The sequence below is a fragment of the Gopherus flavomarginatus genome, chromosome 11, assembly GCF_025201925.1.
Source record: "Gopherus flavomarginatus isolate rGopFla2 chromosome 11, rGopFla2.mat.asm, whole genome shotgun sequence".
NCBI classification, from domain to species: domain Eukaryota; kingdom Metazoa; phylum Chordata; order Testudines; family Testudinidae; genus Gopherus; species Gopherus flavomarginatus.
Genome location: NC_066627.1, coordinates 7,743,984 through 7,762,759, shown reverse-complemented (window position 1 = coordinate 7,762,759; position 18,776 = coordinate 7,743,984). Strand labels below are relative to the sequence as shown.

At 53.5% G+C, this 18,776-nt stretch overlaps 1 protein-coding gene and 1 pseudogene across 1 annotated transcript in view; one reads left to right on the top strand and one right to left on the bottom strand.

Annotated features, from left to right (window-relative positions):
- Nucleotides 1-18,776, bottom strand: part of LOC127031107 (zinc finger protein 707-like) — a 769,794-nt gene that overhangs the window by 564,496 nt on the left and 186,522 nt on the right. The window lies entirely within an intron of this gene.
- Nucleotides 1-18,776, top strand: part of LOC127031106 (zinc finger protein 345-like) — a 565,317-nt pseudogene that overhangs the window by 532,521 nt on the left and 14,020 nt on the right.

Sequence of the window (18,776 nt, the reverse complement as noted above, 5' to 3'; positions counted from 1 at the left end):
ATGAAATCCCCATTTGACTGCTGGGGACAGAGCCCTAGAGTGGGGAGCAACTTTCCCAAAGTCCCCCAGGAAAAGGAAAAGAACCAGCTGTTTAACCAATAGGAAACCCAGCAATGGAACTCAGGAGTCCTGGGGGTGTGCTAGGGTGACCAGATGTCCTTATTTTATAGGGACATTCCGAATTTTGGGGTCTTTTTTTATCTAGGATCCTATTACCTCACACCCCCTGTCCCGATTTTTCACACTTGCTGTCTGGTCACCCTAGGGTGTGCACATGTGTGGGTCCCAGCTGCTCCCTGCCCCCCTCGTTGAAGCAGAAGTACAAGGTTACTGCCCTGGGTACTGCAGGGCACCAGTGGACATGGGGCTGGCTGGAGGTAGGGTCTCGCTGCAGGCAGGGTAAGGGGTGTGGGGCTGGCTGGCTTCAGGCAGGGGGTGCATTGGGTTGGCTGGAGACAGAGCAGGGGATGCAGGGCTGGCTGCAGACAGGGGGTGCAGGGCTGGTGCAGGCTGGGTGTGTGGGGGGGCTGGTTGGCTTTGGGCAAGGCCACAGGGGGGTGCAGCAGGAGATGGCTGGAGACAGGGCTGGGGGTTTGTCAGGGGCTTGCTGCAGGGCTGGCTGCAAGTAGGGCAGGGAGAATGCGGCTGGTGTGGGGCAGGGCAGAAGGTGCAGGGCTGGCTGGAGACAGAGGCTGGCTGCGGGCAGGGCAGGGCAGGGGGTGCAGGGCTTGCTGCAGGCAGGGCATGGGGAAGAGCCGGTGCAAGGATGTTTCACTCCCTAGGTGAAACTTCCACCTTGCACCCTCCCCCCCTGCGCCCCCACCCTGAGGTGCCCCACCCGTGGCAGCTCTCCCCCTCCACCCTGAGGATCCCCTCTTGTGGCAACTCCCCCGCTCTGCCCTGCGGCACCCCCCCTCGCTCCAGCTCACCCCTGCTCCAAGCACTAGCACCCTGAGCACACCGTGGCCGCTTCACTTCTCCTGCCTCCCAGGCTTGTGGCGCCGAAGCCTGCCAGGCAGTCAAGCACCCTCCTCTGAGCCACAGCAGCCCTGACAGTTGACAATAGAGGCACCTTAGGTCCTAAGTTCCTTCAATGTGTCCCCCTCCGGGGTCCAGCTCCGATCACCAGATACTTGGGGTATGTCTATACCACCTGCCGAATCGGTGGGCAGCGATCGATCCAGCGGGGGTCAATATATCGCGTCTAGTGTAGATGCTACACATCGAGTGCTCTCCCCTCGACTGCTGTACTCCAGCTCAGTGACAGACACAGGCAGAGTCTACGGGGTGCTGCAGCAGTCGACTCACCGCGACTGTGACATTATAAGTATAATCTAATATCTCATTGAAAGGTGACAGGGCCAGAAAGAGTTAATTAACTCACCTCACCGACTGATCTGACCCATGGGTGAACCTTAAGAACTGGTTAGCAAGATATGTAAATGAACAGAGCTTTGAAATGCAAGTCTGCATTGTTAGAGGTAGAAGGGGAGATGTTTGCTCAGGTCTTGTGATGTAAGCAAACAAGTCTTGTCTATTGCTATAGTTTTAATTCAAAGAGCAAAAAAGGAATATTACCATTAATCATGATACTTGAGTGAAATAGTATTATTGTCTATGTGTCTCTTTGAAGGTTGGGGTAACCTGTATCTGAACTGTTTAATGAATAAATTACGCTGTACTAATTGCCAGGATGCTTGGAAGGAGAGTTAAGCCTATTGTCTTCTCAGGCCAAAAGGCTGCTGGAAATGTATAAGAACCCTGGGACACGATTCTTCCTCATCTCAGATCTGCTTTGGGTTTCAAGAGGGCGAAACCTTAAGCCACAAGGATTGAGATCCCCAGTCATTGACTGGAGCCACCCTGAATATGGAAATTGGACTATAACCTATGGACTATTTCTAAAAGAACTTTTGGCAACTACAAGCTCACCTCTACTATGTATCTGAACCTCAAGAATTGAATTCAGGTCGATATGTCTATTAATCTTTTAACCAACACTCTCTCTCTTTTTTTTTCTAATGAATTTTAGTTTAGTTAATAAGAATTGGCTATAGCATGTATTTTAGGTAAGATATAAGTTATAATTGAACCTGGGTATGTAGCTGATCCTCTGGGATCGGAAGAATCTTTTCTTTAACATAATGAAGTAAGATTTTCAGGAATCATCATCATATCTGACAGGTGTGTCTGGATGGAGGCCTGAGGCTGGGTACTTTAAGGGAACTGCGTGGTTTAAACTTATAAGTAACCAGTGAGGTAGTACAGAAGCTGTTTTGTGCTGGCTTGATAAATCTAAGGATTAAAATAACCAGCAGTGTTTGGAATTTGTCTGTCCTGTTTTGTTTGCGGTTCACCCTCATTGAGTGACCTCAGCTGGCTCCCACAGGCAGCACCATCACACCTACATCCAGGCTGTAGGGATACGGGGGATCCTAGGGGCCTTGGGGTGCACAGATACCTACGTCCAGGCTCTAGGGGTCCCTGGGGGGCTTAGAGAGTTTTTTGGGGGGACAAAGATACCAATCTCCAGGCTCTAGGAGTCCCAGGGGGGCTTAGGGGGTTCGTGGGGGGCACATATTCATACATCCAGGCTGTAGTAGTACCAGGGGGGCTTAGAGGGTTAGTGGGGGGCATAGATACCTACGTCCAGGCTGGAGGCATCCTGGGAGTCTTAGGGGATTTTTGGTGGCCCAAGATACCTATGTCCAGGCTGTACGGGTACCAGGAAGTCTTAGGGGTTTAAGTGGGCACAGATACGTATGTCCAGGCTGTATCAGTCCCGGGGGAGGGTTAGAGGTTTCGTGAGGGGCACAGATATCTACGTCCAGATTGTAGATGTCCCGGGGGGTTTAGGGGGGTTGTGGGGGTACAAATACCTACGTCCAGGCTGTAGGGGTTCCTGGGGGGTTAGGGGGTTTCTGAGGGGCACATATACCTACATGCACTGGAGTGTCCCCGGGGGCTTATTGAGTCCCTATAGGGCACAGATACAAATGTCCTGGCTCTATAGGTACCTGGGTGGCTTAGGGGGTTTGTGGGGGGCACTGATACCTAAGTTCAGGCTGGAGGGGTCTCCGGGGGTCTTAGGTATTTGGTCGGGAGTACAGATACCTACATCCAGGGTGCAGGGGTCCTGGAGGGGCTTAGGGTCTGTCACACACTGTGGGGGAGTCCAGTCTTGCACCCCTCTTCCTGGGACTCACAGTGATTTTCAACCAGCCAGTAAAACAGAAATTTTATTGGATAACAGGAGCGAAGGATACAGCAGAGCTTGAAGGCACAAGCAGGATCCCGGAATCGAGTCCCTCTGGGGCTTCAGGAAACTTAGTTCCCAGCATGGGATTCCCTGAATTCCAACTACCCAGACCAAAACCGAAACTGAACTAACCCAACTCCCTCCAGCCGGCCCCTTCCTGTGTCCAGCTTCCGGGGCAAAGGTGCTGACCCCTTCCCTCCTGCCTAGCTCAGGTTACAGGCTGAGCACGTGTCCGGTCCTAAGGTCACCTGCTGCTCTCCCATCCCCCACACAAACAGTCCCTACTCCATCACAGTAATGCCCAGTGCATATCCCACATGGAGCACCAGTGACACCGTGTGGCCACGCAGGGTAATGCACAGATCATTTCCTACATGGAGCAACAGTGACTCCATGTGGCCTCGCAGGGTAGTACACAGAACATTTCCCTCATTGTTCAACAGTGACACCATATGGCCACGCAGGGTAATGCACAGACCATTTCCTGCATGGAGCAACAGTGGCACCGTGTGGTCACGCAGGGTAGTACACAGAGCATCACACCTACATAGAGGCTGTAGAGATCCCTGGGGGGCTTAGGGGTCATGAGGGGCATAGATACCTACATCTAGGCTGGAGGCATTACGGTGGGGATTTGAGGCTTCATGAGGGACACAAATATCTACTTCTAGGCTGGAAAGGTCCCTGGGTAGCTTAGGGGGTTGTGGTGAGCACAAATACGTAGGTCCAGGCTGTAGTGGTCCCTGTTGGTTTAGGGAGTTGGTGAGGGGCACAAGAACCTACGTATGGTCTGGAGGGGTCCCTGGGGGACTTAAGGGGTTGTGATTGTGCAGATACCTACGTCCCTGTTGGAGGGGCCCTGGGGAGCTTAGGGTGTTTGTGCAGCATACACACACCTACAAACAGGCTGGTGGGGCCCCTATTTGTCTTAGGGGGCTTGTGGGGGGCAGAGATACCTATGTCCAGGCTGGAGAAGTCCGGGGAGGCTTAGGGGGTTCCTGGAGGTCACAAATATCCATATCCAGGCTGGAAGGGTTCTGGGGGTATTAGGGAGATGTGTGGGGGGGGCACAGATACCTATTCCGAGGCTGTAGGGGTCCCGGGGTTACTTTTGGGCATTTTGGGATACAGATACCTACGTCCATGCTATAGGGGTCGCTGGGAGGATCAGTGGTTTCGTGAGGGTGCACAGATACCTATGTCTAGGGTATAAGGATCCCGGGGGGGCTTAGGGGTTTGTGGGAGGCACGGATACCTTCATCCAGGCAAGAGGGGTCCTGGGGGCCTTAAGGGGGTTCGTATTGGGCACAGATACCTGCATCTAGGCTAGAGGCATTCCGCGGGGCTTAGGGGGGTTGTGAGGGCACAGTTAACTATGTTGAGGCTGGAGAGGTCCCATCATGGCCTAGGAGGGTTATGGGGGGCACAGATACCTGCGTCTAGGCTGGAGGGGTTTTGGGGGTCTTAGGAGGGTTGTGGGGGCACAGATACCTATGTCCATGCTGGAGGGGTCCCATCATGGCTTAGGGGATTCGTGGGGTCAGAGAAACCTACGTCTAGGCTGGAGGGGTTCTGGGGGGGATTAGGTGTGTTGGGGGGGAACAGATACCTATGTCCCGATTGTAGGGGGCCCTGGGTAGCTTAGGCGGTTTGTGGGGATCACAGATACAAACATCCATGCTGTAGGGGTCCCAAGGGTCTTTGTGTGGCTCTGGGGGTCACAGATACCTACCTACAGGCTGGAGGGGTCCTGTGGGTCTTAGGGGGTTTGTAGGGCATATAATGCCTACATCTGGGGTTGTGGGTTCCCTAGGGGGCTGAGAGGCTTGTGGGGAGCACAGATACCTTTATCCAGGATGGATGGGTCCCGGTGGGATTAGGGGGTTGTGGTGGGGGGGCACAGATACCTATGTAAGCAGAAGCAGGATGAACTCTACCCTGACATCTGGTGGTGAATTATGGCGAGTGTGGAAAAGAATTTCAGGAGCTGATCGTGTTTGCATAGGCACACCCACTCCGCCTGACACGGCCACGGCAGCCTGGGATGGTTGCTTTGGCAGCTGTTGTATCCCGTTTATTTGTTGTTGGGGCATGAGATATGGAGTGTTGTCCCTCTGATTGTGTGGATGAGGAACTGTGAAACTGCTTTGAGACAGTGATTCTCACCACCAATTGAGTGGCACTCGTTGGACAAGGGAGTGGGCTCCTTGGGTGAGCTAGAATTACCAATTGCACCTTTTTTCCTTTTAACAGTTGAATAGCAGTGTTGATTTTTTATTCTCTTAAGAGTTGAACTTCTAGGTTCTTGAGCTGAAATCACTGAAAAGATGTGTTAGCTTGTGGGGGACTCTGAAAATGTATTGCAGAGCACAGTAGTTGGTAGACAGGAGCAATTTGTGGGAGTGGCCCACGGAGTGAGGTGAGTCTAGCAGTTCTGGGGGACAGCTGGAGCAGAACACAGGTCAGCTGGGAGAGCAGCTGGTGGACCGAGCTGAGAAGTTTGTGGGGAAGGCAAAAGCAGAATCCCATGGAGAGGCGGAGCAGTTGGCAGTGGATCACGTAAGGTGCCCCTTTCTACTCAGGCTGGCAGGGGGAAAAACCCTGCAGATAGACTCTTGAACTCTGGGTCTACGGGACTGTGGGTGATTTTGGGGTTGCTGGACTCTTGAAACATTGGAGATATTGGACTTTGGAGCCTTGGGGTGATTTGGGGATTGCTGGACTCATGAGCCCAGGGGAAAGGACACAACCTAGTTGAGGTGTTTTCCCAATTTAATGCTATGTTGTTTATCTCACGTTATTAAACATTTTCTGCTACAGCCAGACTCTGTGCTTGCGAGAGGGGAAGTATTGCCTCTTTGAGGCACCTAGGGATGCGTATGTAAAATTTTCCCATGTCACTGGGTGGGGGCTCGAGCTCATTTGCATTACATTGTAGGGAAGGGACCCCTATGTATTGAACCCAGTCCTTGCTGCTATCAGTTCAGCCTGGCAGAAGGGTTCCACCTACGTCCAGGCTCAAGGGGTCCCTGGGGGGCTTAGGGAGTTCGTGGGGAGCACAGATATCTAGGTCCAGGCTGTAGGGGGTCAGGGGGGGCTCAGGAGTTTGGTGGGGGGCACAGATACCTACGTCCAGGCTTCAGGGGTCCCGGAGGGGCTTAGGGGATGTCACTGTGTGGTGGAATACCGCCCTGCACCCCTCTTCCAGGGACACACAGTGACTCAGCCAGCCAGTAAAACAGAAGGGTTTTTTTGGCCAAAAGGAACGAAGGACACAGCAGAGCTTTTGGGCACAACCAGGACCCGTCAATCGAGTCCTTCTAGGGGTTCAGGAAGCTTAGTTCCCAGTTTGGGATTCCCTGAATTCCAACAAGCCAGCTCCAAACCAAAACTGAACTAACTCCCTCCAGCCAGCCCCTTCCTTGGTCCAGCTTCCCGGGTAAAGGTGCTGACCCCCTCCCTGCTGCCTAGCTCGAGTTACAGGCTTAGGTCCTGTCCCTCACCTAAAGTCACCCCCTGCTCTCCCATCCCCCACACAGACAGTCCCCACTCCATCACAGTAATGCCCAGAGCATTTCCCGCATGGAGCAACAGTGACACCATGTGGCCACGCAGGGTAATGCACAGAGCATCACACCTACGTAGAGGCTGTAGAGATCCCTGGGGGCTTAGAGGTCATGGGAGGTACAGATATGTACGTCCAGGCTGGAGGCATTCCAGGGGGCTTAAGGGGGTTCGTAGAGTCACAGATACCTACGTCCAGGATGGTCGGGATCCTGGGGGAGTTAGGGGGGTTGTGGAGGGCATAGGTACTTGCGTCCAGGCTGTAGAAGTCATGGTGGGGATTAAGGTCTTCCTGGAGGACACCAATATCTACGTCCGGGCTGGAGAGGTCCCTGGACGGCTTAGGGGTTGTGGTGAGCACAGTGATCCCTGGGGGTTTAGGAACTTGGTGAGGGGCACAGATACCTATGTATGTCCTGGAGGGGTCCCTGGGGGGGCTTAGTGGTATTGTAGGGGACACAGATACCTACATCCAGGCTATAGGGATTCTGGGGGGGCTTAGGTCATCGGGGGGGCACAGATACCTATATCCAGGCTGGAGGGGTCCCGGGGGGATTAGCTTGTTTCTGAGGGGTACAGATACATACGTCTGGGCTGTAGGGGTCCCTGGGAGGCTTAGGGGGTTTGTGAGGGGCAGCGATACCTAAGTCCAGGCAATAGGGCGTCCAGGGGGAATTAGTGTGTTGTGGGGGGCACAGATAACTAGATCCAGGCTGGAGGGTTCCCGGTGGCAGGGGGCTTAGGCAGTTTGTGTTCGGCAAAGATACCTACCTCCAGGCTGGAGGAGTGTCTCGGCACTTAGGGATTGTGGTCCATGCTGATACCTAGGTCCATGCTGTAGAGGTCCCGGGGGGATTAGGGGTTTTCTGAGGGGTACAGATACATACGTCTAGGCTATAGGGGTCCCTGGGGAGCTTAGCGGGTTCGTGGGGGGCACAGATACCTAAATCCAGGCTGGAGGGATCCGGGGGGGGGGCTTCTGGGGTTCAGGGGGCACGGATACTTATCTCTAGGCTGTAGGGGTCCCTGGTGGGCTTAGGGGGTTTTGGGGGACCCCAGATACCTAAGTCTATGCTGTAGGCGTCCCTACAGGTGCTTATGGTTTCATGGGGTGCATAGATACTTATGTCCAGGCTGGAGGGGGCAAGGGGGGTTGGGGTTTCATGGGGGGCACAGATACGAACCTCCAGGCTGTAGGAGTCCCAGGGGGGCTGTGGGAGTACAGATACCTACATCTAGGCTGGAGGGGTCCTGGGGGGTATAGAGGGTTTGTGGGGGGCACAGATACCTAGGTGCAGGCTGTCGGTGTCCCGAGGAGATTAGGCGGTTCACTGGGGGTTCAGATACATCCAGGCTGGATGTGTCCCGAGGAGTTTAGGGGGTTCGTGCAGTGCTCAGACACCTGTGTCCAGGCTGTAGGGATCCCTGGGGGCTTAGGGGGTTCGTGGGGGTCACAGGTAGTTACGTCCAGGCTGAAGGGGTCACTGGGACGTTTAGGGGGGTTGTGGGAGCACAGATACCTAAGTCCAGGCTAAAGGGGTAATGGGAGTGCTTAAGGGATCGGGGCTGACACAGATACCTACGTCCAGGGTCTAGGGGTCCCAAGGAGATTGGGGGTTGAGGGGGGAACAGATACCTACGTCATAGCTGAAGGGCTCTTGGGTGGTTTAGGAGGTTCGTTGGAGTCACAGATACCTAAGTCCAGGCTGTAGGGGTTCCTGGGGCATTCAGGGATTTCTGGGCGACACAGATACCTACGTGCAGACTGGAGGGGTCCCAGAGGGCTTAGGAGAATTATGGGGGTCATAGATACCTACATGCAGACTGGAGGAGTCCTGGAGCGCTTAGGAGATTTATGGGGGGCACAGATACCAACATACTGGCTGTAAAGGTCCCTGGGGGGCTTTGCGGGTTCGGCGGGCACAGATACCAATGTCCTGGCTGTAGATGTTCCTGGGGTGCATAGAGGGGCTGTGGTCGCACATAACCCTACCTCCAGGCTGTCGGGGTCCCGGGGGGGCCCTGGCCAAATTGGGTCCCCCTGGAAAAGTCTCCCTCACGGTGGCCCCAGGGCTGGAGGAGCTCCCACTCCCTGATACGGCCCAGAGGCTGCAGCAGGGGCACAGAGCTTCTCTGGTGTCAGGGCCACAGCGGGGCAGGGGTAAAGGAGTGAGACCAGAGAAGCTCTGTGTCCCTGCTGCAGCCCCCAGGTAATAGAAGGGAGTGGGAGCTCTTCCAGCCCTGGGGCCACCGTGGAGGAACATCTACAGCCAGGACATTGGTATCTGTGCCCCCCATAAACCACCTAATCCCCACGGGAACCCCTACAGCCAGGATCTTGGCATCTGTGCCCCTCATAAATCTCCTAAGACCTCTGGAACCCTTCCAGTCTGAACGTAGGTATCTGTGACCGCCAGAAATGCCCGAATGCCCCAGGAACCCCTAGAGCCCGGATGTAGGTATCTGTGACTCCAACGAACCTCCTAAACCACCCAGGACCCCTTCAGCTAGGACGCAGGCATCTGTTCCCCCCTCAACCCCCAATCCCCTCGGGACCCCTAGACCCTGGACGTAGGTATCTGTGTCTGCCCCGATCCCCTAAGCACCCCCGTTACCCCTTTAGCCTGGACATAGGTATCTGTGCTCCCACAAACCCTCTAAACGTCCCAGCGACCCCTTCAGCCTGGAAGCCCCTATCTGTGACCCCCACGAACCCTCTAACCCCCCAGGGATCCCTACAGCCTGGACACAGGTGTCTGAGCACCTCACAAACCCCCTAAGCTCCTCGGGACACATCCAGCCTGGATGTATCTGAACCCCCAGTGAACCGCCTAATCTCCTCGGGACACCGACAGCCTGCACCTAGGTATCTGTGCCCCCCACAAACCCCCGATACCCCCCAGGACTCCTCCAGCCTAGATGTAGATATCTGTACCCCCACAGCCCCCCTGGGACTCCTACAGCCTGGAGGTTCGTATCTGTGCCTCCCACGAAACCTCAACCCCCCCGGGACCCCTCCAGACTGGACATAAGTATCTGTGCACCCCATGAACCCATAAGCACCTGTAGGGACGCCTTTAGCATGGATTTAGGTATCTGGGGCCCCCCAAAACCCCCTAAGCCCACCAGGGACCCCTACAGCCTAGAGATAAGTATCTGTGCTCCCTGAACCCCATAAGCCCCCCCTGGACCCATCCAGCCTGGATTTAGGTATCTGTGCCTCCACATGAACCCGTTAAGCCCTCCAGGGACCCTCCAGCCTGGATGGAAGTATCTGTGCCCCCCATAACCCCTAAGTGCTGAGAAACCCCTCCAGCCTGGAGGTAGTTATCTGTGCCCACCAGAAACCCCTTTAGCCCCCCCAGGGACCCCTCCAGCCTGGATGCAGATATCTGTGCCCAACACAAACTGCCTAGCACCCCCCCCCCCCGAGAACCCTCCGGCCTGGACCTAAGTATCTGTGCTCCCTCAACACACTAATTCCCCCTGGAAGCCCTATTGCCTGGAAGTAGGTATCTGTGCCCCCTCCAAAACCCCCTAAGCCTCCCAGGGACCCCTACAGCCTAGACGTAGGTATCTCTGTCACCCAGAAAACCCCTAATTCACCCAGGGACCCCTACACCATGGACCTAGGTATCTGTGTCTCCAGGAACTCCCTAAACCCCCCAGGAACCACTCCAACCTGGACATAGATATCTGTGCCTCCCAAAAAACCCTAAGCCCCCCAAGGAACCCCTAGAGTATGGAGATAGGTATCTCTGCCACCCGCAAAAATCCCTAATCCTCTCCAGAACCTCTCCATCCTGGATGTAGGTATCTGTGCCCCCCCAAAGCCCTAAGCCCCCCCAGAATCCCTATAGCCTGGACGTAGGTATCTGTGTCTCCTACAATACCACTAAGCCCCCCCAGGGACCCCTCCAGGACATACATAGGTATCTGTGCCCCTCACCAAGTCCCTATACCCCCAGGGATCACTGTGCTCACCACAACCCCCTAAGCCGTACAGGGACCCCTTCAGCCCGGACGTAGATATTGGTGTCCTCCAGGTAGCCCTTAATCCCCACCAGGACCTCTACAGCCTGGACGCAAGTACCTATGCCCCCCACAACCCCCCTAACTCCCCCAGGATCCCGACCATCCTGGACGTAGGTATCTGTGATTCTATGAACCCCCTTAAGCCCCCCGGAATGCCTCCAGCCTGGATGTACATATCTGTACCTCCCATGACCCCTAAGCCCCCCAGAGATCTCTACAGCTTCTACGTAGGTGTGATGCTCTGTGCATTACCCTGTGTGGCCACATGGTGTCACTGTTGCTCAATGCAGGAAATGCTCTGTGCATTACCCTGCGTGACCATATGGTGTCACTGTTGCTCCATGCAGGAAATGCTCTGTGCATTACCCTGCGTGGCCACATGCTGTCACTGTTGCTCCATGCGGGAAATCTCTGGGCATTACCCTGCATGGCCACACGGTGTCACTGTTGCTCCATGCGGGAAATGCTCTGGGCATTACTGTGATGGAGTGGGGACTGTCTGTGTGGGGGATGGGAGAGCAGGGGGTGACTTTAGGTGTGGGACAGGACCTAAGCCTGTAACTCGAGCTAGGCACGGGGGAGGAGGTCAGCACCTTTCCCCTGGAAGCCAGACACAGGAAGGAGCCGGCTGGAGGGAGTTAGTTCAGTTTTGGTTTGGAGCTGGGTAGTTGGAATTCAGGCAATCCCAAAGTGGGAAGTAAGCTTCCTGAACCCCCAGAAGAACTGGACTGACGGGTCCTGGTTGTGCCCAAAAGCCCTGCTGTATCCTTCGTTCCTGTTGGCCAAAACAACCTTCTGTTTTACTGGCTGGCTGAGTCACTATGAGTCCCTGGAAGAGGGGTGCAGGGCCAGATTCCACCACACTCTGTGACAGACCCTAAGCCCCTCTGGGACCCCTGCAGCTTGGACGTAGTTGTCTGTGCCCCCACCAAACCCCTGAGCTCCCCAGGGACCCCTACAGCCTGGACCTAGATCTCTGTGTCCTCCACGAGCGCCCTAAGCCCCCCAGGGACCCCTTCAGCCTGGACATAGGTGGAACCCATCTGCCAGGCTGAATTGATAGCAGCAAGGACTGGGTTCAATACATAGGGGTCCCTTCCCTATTAGGTAATGCAAACCAGCTCGAGCCCTCACCCAGTGACATGGGAAAATTTTACATACGCACCCCTAGGTGCCTCAAAGAGGCAATACTTCCCCTCTCACAAGCACAGAGTCTGGCTGTAGCAGAAAATGTTTAATAACGTGAGATAAACAACATAGCATTAAATTGGGAAAACACCTCAACTAGACCGTGTCCTTTTCCCTGGGCTCTAGAGTCTAGCAATCCCCAAATCACCCCAAGACTCCAAAGTACAATACCTCAAATATTTCAAGACTCCAGCAACCCCATAATCATCCACAGTTTGTATCTGTTTGTATCTGTGACCGAGAAAAATCTGTGACCGAGAAAAAATGTCTAAGCTGCCCAGGGCCACCTACCATCAGGATGTAGGTATCTGTTCCCCCCCCCAACACACCTAATCCCCCCGGAACCCCTCCAGCCTAGATGTAGGTATCTCTGACCCCACGAATCCGCTAAGACATGACAGGACCCCTCCAGCATCGACATAGGTATCTGTGCCCACACAACCCTCCTAAGACCCCCGAAACCCCTCCAGCCTAGACGCAGGTATCTGTGCCCAGCATGAACCCCCTGCGGTCCCTAGGACCCCTCTTGCCTGAATGAATGTATCTGTGCCCCTTACAAATCCCTAAGCCCCCCCAGGATCCCTATAGCCTGGACGTAGATATCTGTGCACCCTCACGAACCCACTGATCCTCCCAGCGACCCCTACAGCATGGAAGTAGGTATCTGTACCCCAAAATGCCCCAAAGCAACCCCAGGACCCCTACAGCCTCGATATAGGCATCTGTGTCCCCCACAACTCCCTAATACCCCCAGAACTCCTCCAGCCTGGACATAGATATTTGTGACCTCCAGGAACCCCCAAAGCCCTCCCCAGGACTTCTCCAGTCTCTACATAGGTATCTCTGCCCCCCACCAGCCTTCTAAGACCCATAGGGCCCCCACCAGCCTGGTTGTTGCTATGTCTACGCCACACAAACCCCTAAGCTCCTCAGGGCCCCCTCCAACTGGTACGTAGGTATCTGCACAACCACAATCCCTTAAGTCCCCCAGGGACCCCTCCAGACCATACGTAGGATTCTGTGACCCTTACCAACTCCCTAAACCCCCAGGGACCACTACAGCCTGGACGTATGTATCTGTGCTCACCACAAACCCCTAAGCCATCCAGGGACCTCTCCAGCCCTGATGTAGATATTTGTGCCCCTCATGAAGCCCCTAATGCCCACCAGAACATCTCCAGCCTGGACATAGCTATCTGTGCCCCCCACGACCCCTAAGCCCCCCAGGGATCTCTACACCCTCTACATAGGCGTGATGCTCTGTGCATTACCCTGCGTGGCCACATGGTGTCACTCTTCCTCTATGAGAGAAATGCTCTGTGTATTACCCTGCGTGGCCACACGGTGCCACTGTTGCTCCATGCAGCAATACTCATTATATTACTCATATATAATACTCATCAATAGCTTGTTCCTGTGGTGAATCATCCTCACTGTTGACTATTGTGCCTTAGTTGTAATATGAATTTGTCTCTTTTCACTTTCCAGCCATTGGGTCTTGTTATGCCTTTCTCTGCTCCATTCAAGAGCCTGTAAATACCCAATCTTTTCTCTCCATTAAGGCACTTCAACACTTCAATGAAATCACCTTTCAATCTTCTTTTGAAAGGCTAAACAGGTTGAGATCTTTCAATAGCTCACTGGAAGGCATTTTTCTCCAGCCCTCAGAACATTTGGTGGCTCTTTGCTGCCCTAGCTCCAATTTCACAATATCTTTTTAAAATGAGGACACCAAAACTGGAGGCAGTATAAAAGTTGTATAAAAGGTAAAATTAAATAGGTTGCAGAGGAGTTTTTTTTAATTTCGGGTTTGTTGCTAAAAATTTTGTCTCTCTGCGGTGAGAAAAAACACTCCTCGAATGCCAAAATTTGAGCCATGAAAAGCGGCAGTGTGAACAGCACTTCATAGGTGGAGCTGTGCTCCCCGTGACGAAGCTCCTGCCCCTCATTGGATGTAGTTTGGCTTTGTTGCCGGGGAAGCTCTCTCCCAGCGATAAGGACGGCCACACAGCGCACCTTACAATGGCATGGTTAGAGTGGTACAGCTGCACCGTGGTAAGGTGCGCGGTGTAGACACAGTCTCAGAGCTGGGGAAAGCCGACAGGCGCTGAGGAGCACAGGGTTCAGACAGAGACATCCGGTAGGAGAGGAACTATTCACAGGGATTCTCTATGGCCTAGTAAGGTGGAGAGGATGGAAGATGATAATGTACAGGTAGGTTCTGATGAGAAACAGTGAAATGAAAGAGTCTCCCTCAATTACATCATGTAATAGCAGACAGCTAAAATGAGACACATTTTAGAAGTGCTTAAATACAAACGCTAAATGTCTAAGTACTAAGACTGGTGAATTTGAGTGCCTGGTATTGAGTGACGATATTGATAGAATAGGCATCACAGAAACCCCTGCACCCCCTTCTGTACCCACATGGGGAGACTGACCTGTGTGCATGGAGCAGCTGGCATTGCTGCCCCCCACTCCTCCCTGGAACGCTGCTCATCTGGGAACCCCTAGGGGCTGTGGGATGTGGGGGCAAGAAGTGAGATCATCCGAGCTCCCTGCATTCAGGTCACTTTCCTCAGCTGGGCTGCATAGCGGGAGGGCAGAAAGCAGCAGCTTCTGATGCTCCCCTCACAGCACAGCCCAAGTAGGAAAAGTGACCAGGATGCATGGAGCACATAGGGTTGCTCCTTACTCCCCTCAAACCTCTATGGACCCATGGAGGAGCATTGGGGCAGGGGAGAGCAGTGAGCACCTTTGCACTGCCACATGGTGCCCTTGGACCCTTGGAGCCCTGGGCGGCTATAGGGGGGCACCACCCCTAAGGCCGGCCAGGCTCCCCAGAACGAGCAACAGAAAACACAGAGACTGGCCACACACTGAGCAGTGGTAGCCTGGGCGGCTCGTAATGGAGGCTCAGGGGGGAGGGGTTTCATAACATTTTTTCCCAGATTTGGACCTTAGCGTCCAAAATATGGGTGTTAGCATGAAAACCTCCAAGCTTAGTTACCAGCTTGGACCTGGTAAAGCTGTCACCAGCCAGGGATTTATACAGTGTCTGGCTCACTGTGGTCTTCCCAAAACCTTCCCCAGGGGACCCCCAGACTCAGATGCCTTGAGTCTCACAACAAAGGGGAATAAACCATTTCCCTTTCCCCTCCTCCCCTCCAGGTTTTCCCTCCCTGGGTTCCTGGAGAGATATACAGAAGCAAGCTCCGTGAGTCTAAACAGAGGGACTCCCCCCTCCCTGTTTCCAGTCCTGGAAATAGAAGTACCGAGATAGCTAATCTCTCTTCCCCCTTACCCAGAGGGTATGCAAAGTCAGGCTTAGGAAATCTAACACAAAGAGATTTTCCCCCTGACTTCTTCCTCCCACCAATTCCCTGGTGAGCTGCAGACTCAATTCCCTGGAGTCCCCACTAAAGAAAAAATCCAACAGGTCTTAAAAAGAAAGCTTTATATAAAAAGAAAGAAAAGGACATAAAAATGGTCTCTCTGTATTAAGGTGATAAATACAGGGTTATTTACTTAAAAGAAAAAAATGAATAAACAGCCTTATCCAAAAAGAATACAATTTAAACATTCCAGCAACTACACACATGTAAATAGAAAAAATACAATATAAACTTATTGTCTTATTATCTTTGTACTTACAACTTGGAAACAGAAGATTAAAAAGGCAGGAGATAGAAAAATCACTCTCATAGCCGAGAGGCCACAGACACAAGACAAAGAACAAAGAACTCACACACAAACTTCCCTCCACCCAGATTTTAAAAAGTCTTGTTTCCTGACTGGTCCTCTGGTCAGGTGTTTTAGGTTACTGGTGTTACCCCTTTATAGGTATAAGAACATTAAACCTTAGCTATCTGTTTATGACAAGGGGGCTCAGGCTCCCCAAACCTTGCATTGCCAAGGGGACAGTGGGGCCCATGACCAGGGGCCCTGGCCAAGTTAGGTCCCCCTGGAAAAGTCTTTCCTATGTCAGCCCCAGGGCTGGAGGAGCTCCCACTCCCTGCTACAGCCCAGGGGCTGCAGCAGGGGCACAGAACTTCTCTGGTCTCAGGGCCACAGCGGGGCAGGGGTAAAAGAGTGATAGGGTGGGGCTGGTAGGGGAAGGGGTGGAACAGAGGTGACAGTGGATGGGGCCATGGGTGGAAGAGGTGGAAGGGGGTAGAGCCACAGACAGAAGGTAGGGACATGGTTCTGGTGCTGGGGCCCCCACACTTGTTCTCCCTTTCCCGGGGGTTTGGCATCACTAGCCCCGGCTTAGCAAGTAGGGTTCAGTGGTCCCCATAATGTGGGGTGCGACTCCTAGGGGGACACAGAGGAACATTCATGGGGGCACCTCAGGACCTGAGAAAGCCCACATGGAGGGCAGGGAGGGAGCACCACTCAGCACTGCTCTGCCACAGCTCTTCCCCAACCCCACCCTCAGCCTGAGACTCTGGCTCCCAGCCCGGCGTCGACCCCTGTACCCCTGTCCGCACCCCTCTCCCCAACAAGCAACAGCCCCACTCCTCCCAGCCCCGGTTCTTGACCGTGGCTTCCGAGGGGCCACAGTCATGGCTAAGAGGGCCACAATGTGAAATGTTTGGGGACCACTGGTTTAGGGTGACGTCCTCAATCACTTCTCTGCAGTCCAATAAAAGCTATTCCTCACTCACCTACCCCTCCATCATGACGGACTAGGTATGTTCTGCTGCCCTTCACTCATACAGGAAGGAGAATAACATTTCATTCCACTCAATCCTAAAGTGATTTGTAACCCAAGACCATCCCAAACTGGTCATTTTGGGGAAGCGGCCCCATCATGCTGCATAGCTAGGCAGAGTAGGTGTGTCTATGCAAACACGGTCTGTTCCTGAAGTCTTTCCCCAGCTCCTCACTAGGTGAGAGAGGGGAGCTCATTCAGACCCTGCTTACGCTTAGTATTTAAAAACTCCTTAGTATCCCTATCTCTGCCGGCCTTAGATTTCTCCTCCTGTCCGTTTTTTGATAGCTCAGATGAGGTGACCAAGTGGTAAAGGTGATGGACTGCTACCTCGTTATGCTCTGCCTGCATGGGTTCAAATCCCATTCTCCTCAGAGGCATTTAGTCTTCACCCTCGTTTATAGACAACCACTTCTCCCTTTGGTACAATAACAGATCAAACAATGTTGCTTGTGTTACCCAAAATTGGGTCAGTTAGTAAGCTTAGAGAGGACTAATAACGCCCCTCCACCCCAGAGTTTGGCAGAAAGCAGCACATTTATTAGCTTGATAGCTAAGCTCAAAAGAAGGGATGAGGGAGGGTGTCACGCTCATACTCACGCTCCCAGGACAGGCCTGGCAGTGGAGATGTCAGGATCTTTTAAGGTAAGTGTCCCACAGTGCAGCAATGGACGGTGCGATGAAGATCAGTCTCCCTGAGGTACAATAGAATGTAACACAGCGAACCACTGGCCAGATGGGTCGGGTGAAGTGCATTCACTGGAGGTACAAAGGAGAGTGGGAAAGCCACTTCACAGGCATTCAAAGAGGGTAAGGACACAAGCTGGGGAGGGGGGGAGTTTAACAGACCTTTTGAGCATACAGGTTATACAGAGCATACAGATCACTGCTGCTCCTACAACATGATAAGTTATCAAGCAGCATGTTTCTTACTTTGCCCATCTGTCAATTCTGATGATTATTGATGGAAATATTTTGCCACTGGGTTGTGTGTTTACACAGAAATTGACATTTACCAACAAACACGCAATTCTTCCAAGCCTGCCTAGTCTGCAGTTGATGGGTTTAGAGGGACACATTCACTCTTCCAGGTCCCCATGCCAGGCCTGTGCTCTCCAGGTTGTCAACTTCCCACACTGCTGGGATCCTTCCCTCATATCCCCCCAAACCACTGCCCCACCCCCACTTCTTCAGTCCCCTCCCTACACTGTCTAACTCCCCTGCTGGCAGGATCCCTTCCTGTTCCTTTCATTTCCTGCCTCCACTCTGGGCAAAAGCTCTGCACTCTTCCCACACCAGAAGTTGAACCCAGGCCACCTGGATGAAAACGAGGAATCCTGACCACTAGCCCATATGGGACTGTTGTTGCATCTGACGAACTGGGTATTCACCCACGACAGCTCATGCTCCAATACGTCTTCTAGTCTATAAGGTCACATTTGCTGTCGGATCACCCTAGCAGGGGTTGTACACAGGGCTGCATTAACCTTCAGGTGCTGAGGTTTCCCTCTCTCCATTCCCAGTGCCTGTGATCAGGAAACAGACATCAGGGCTCCCAGGTGCTGCACAGACCATGACTGAGATCAGACCCCATATTACGCAAGGTGCTGTATAAACCCTGGCCAACACTGAGACACCCAGGGGGTTCCCCTCAATTTCCCTGAGCCTCTGCTGCTCAACTTCTTCTGACTCCATCTGGATCAACTCCCCTTGCAAAAAACCCACCTTTCCAAACAGTCCTTCTTTCCTTGCCCCCTGATTCTGGTTTCACACCCTGGGACCATCTCCTCTCTTTGTCTCTCCCCCTCCAGGTGAAGCAGAGATAGAGGCAACTTCAGCCACTGGAGTCAGCCCCAGCGAGCACTGCAGCCAGCCCCAGGGGGAGGGGGATGTTTGCAGACATAGGAAGGGAGCAGCTGGAAGCAGGGGGTGCTGGGAAGAAGGCAGCAGGAGAACAAAGCTCAGAGACCCAAGATGGGGAAATTCCAGGGGGCGGGGCTCTGGCACATCCCAGGT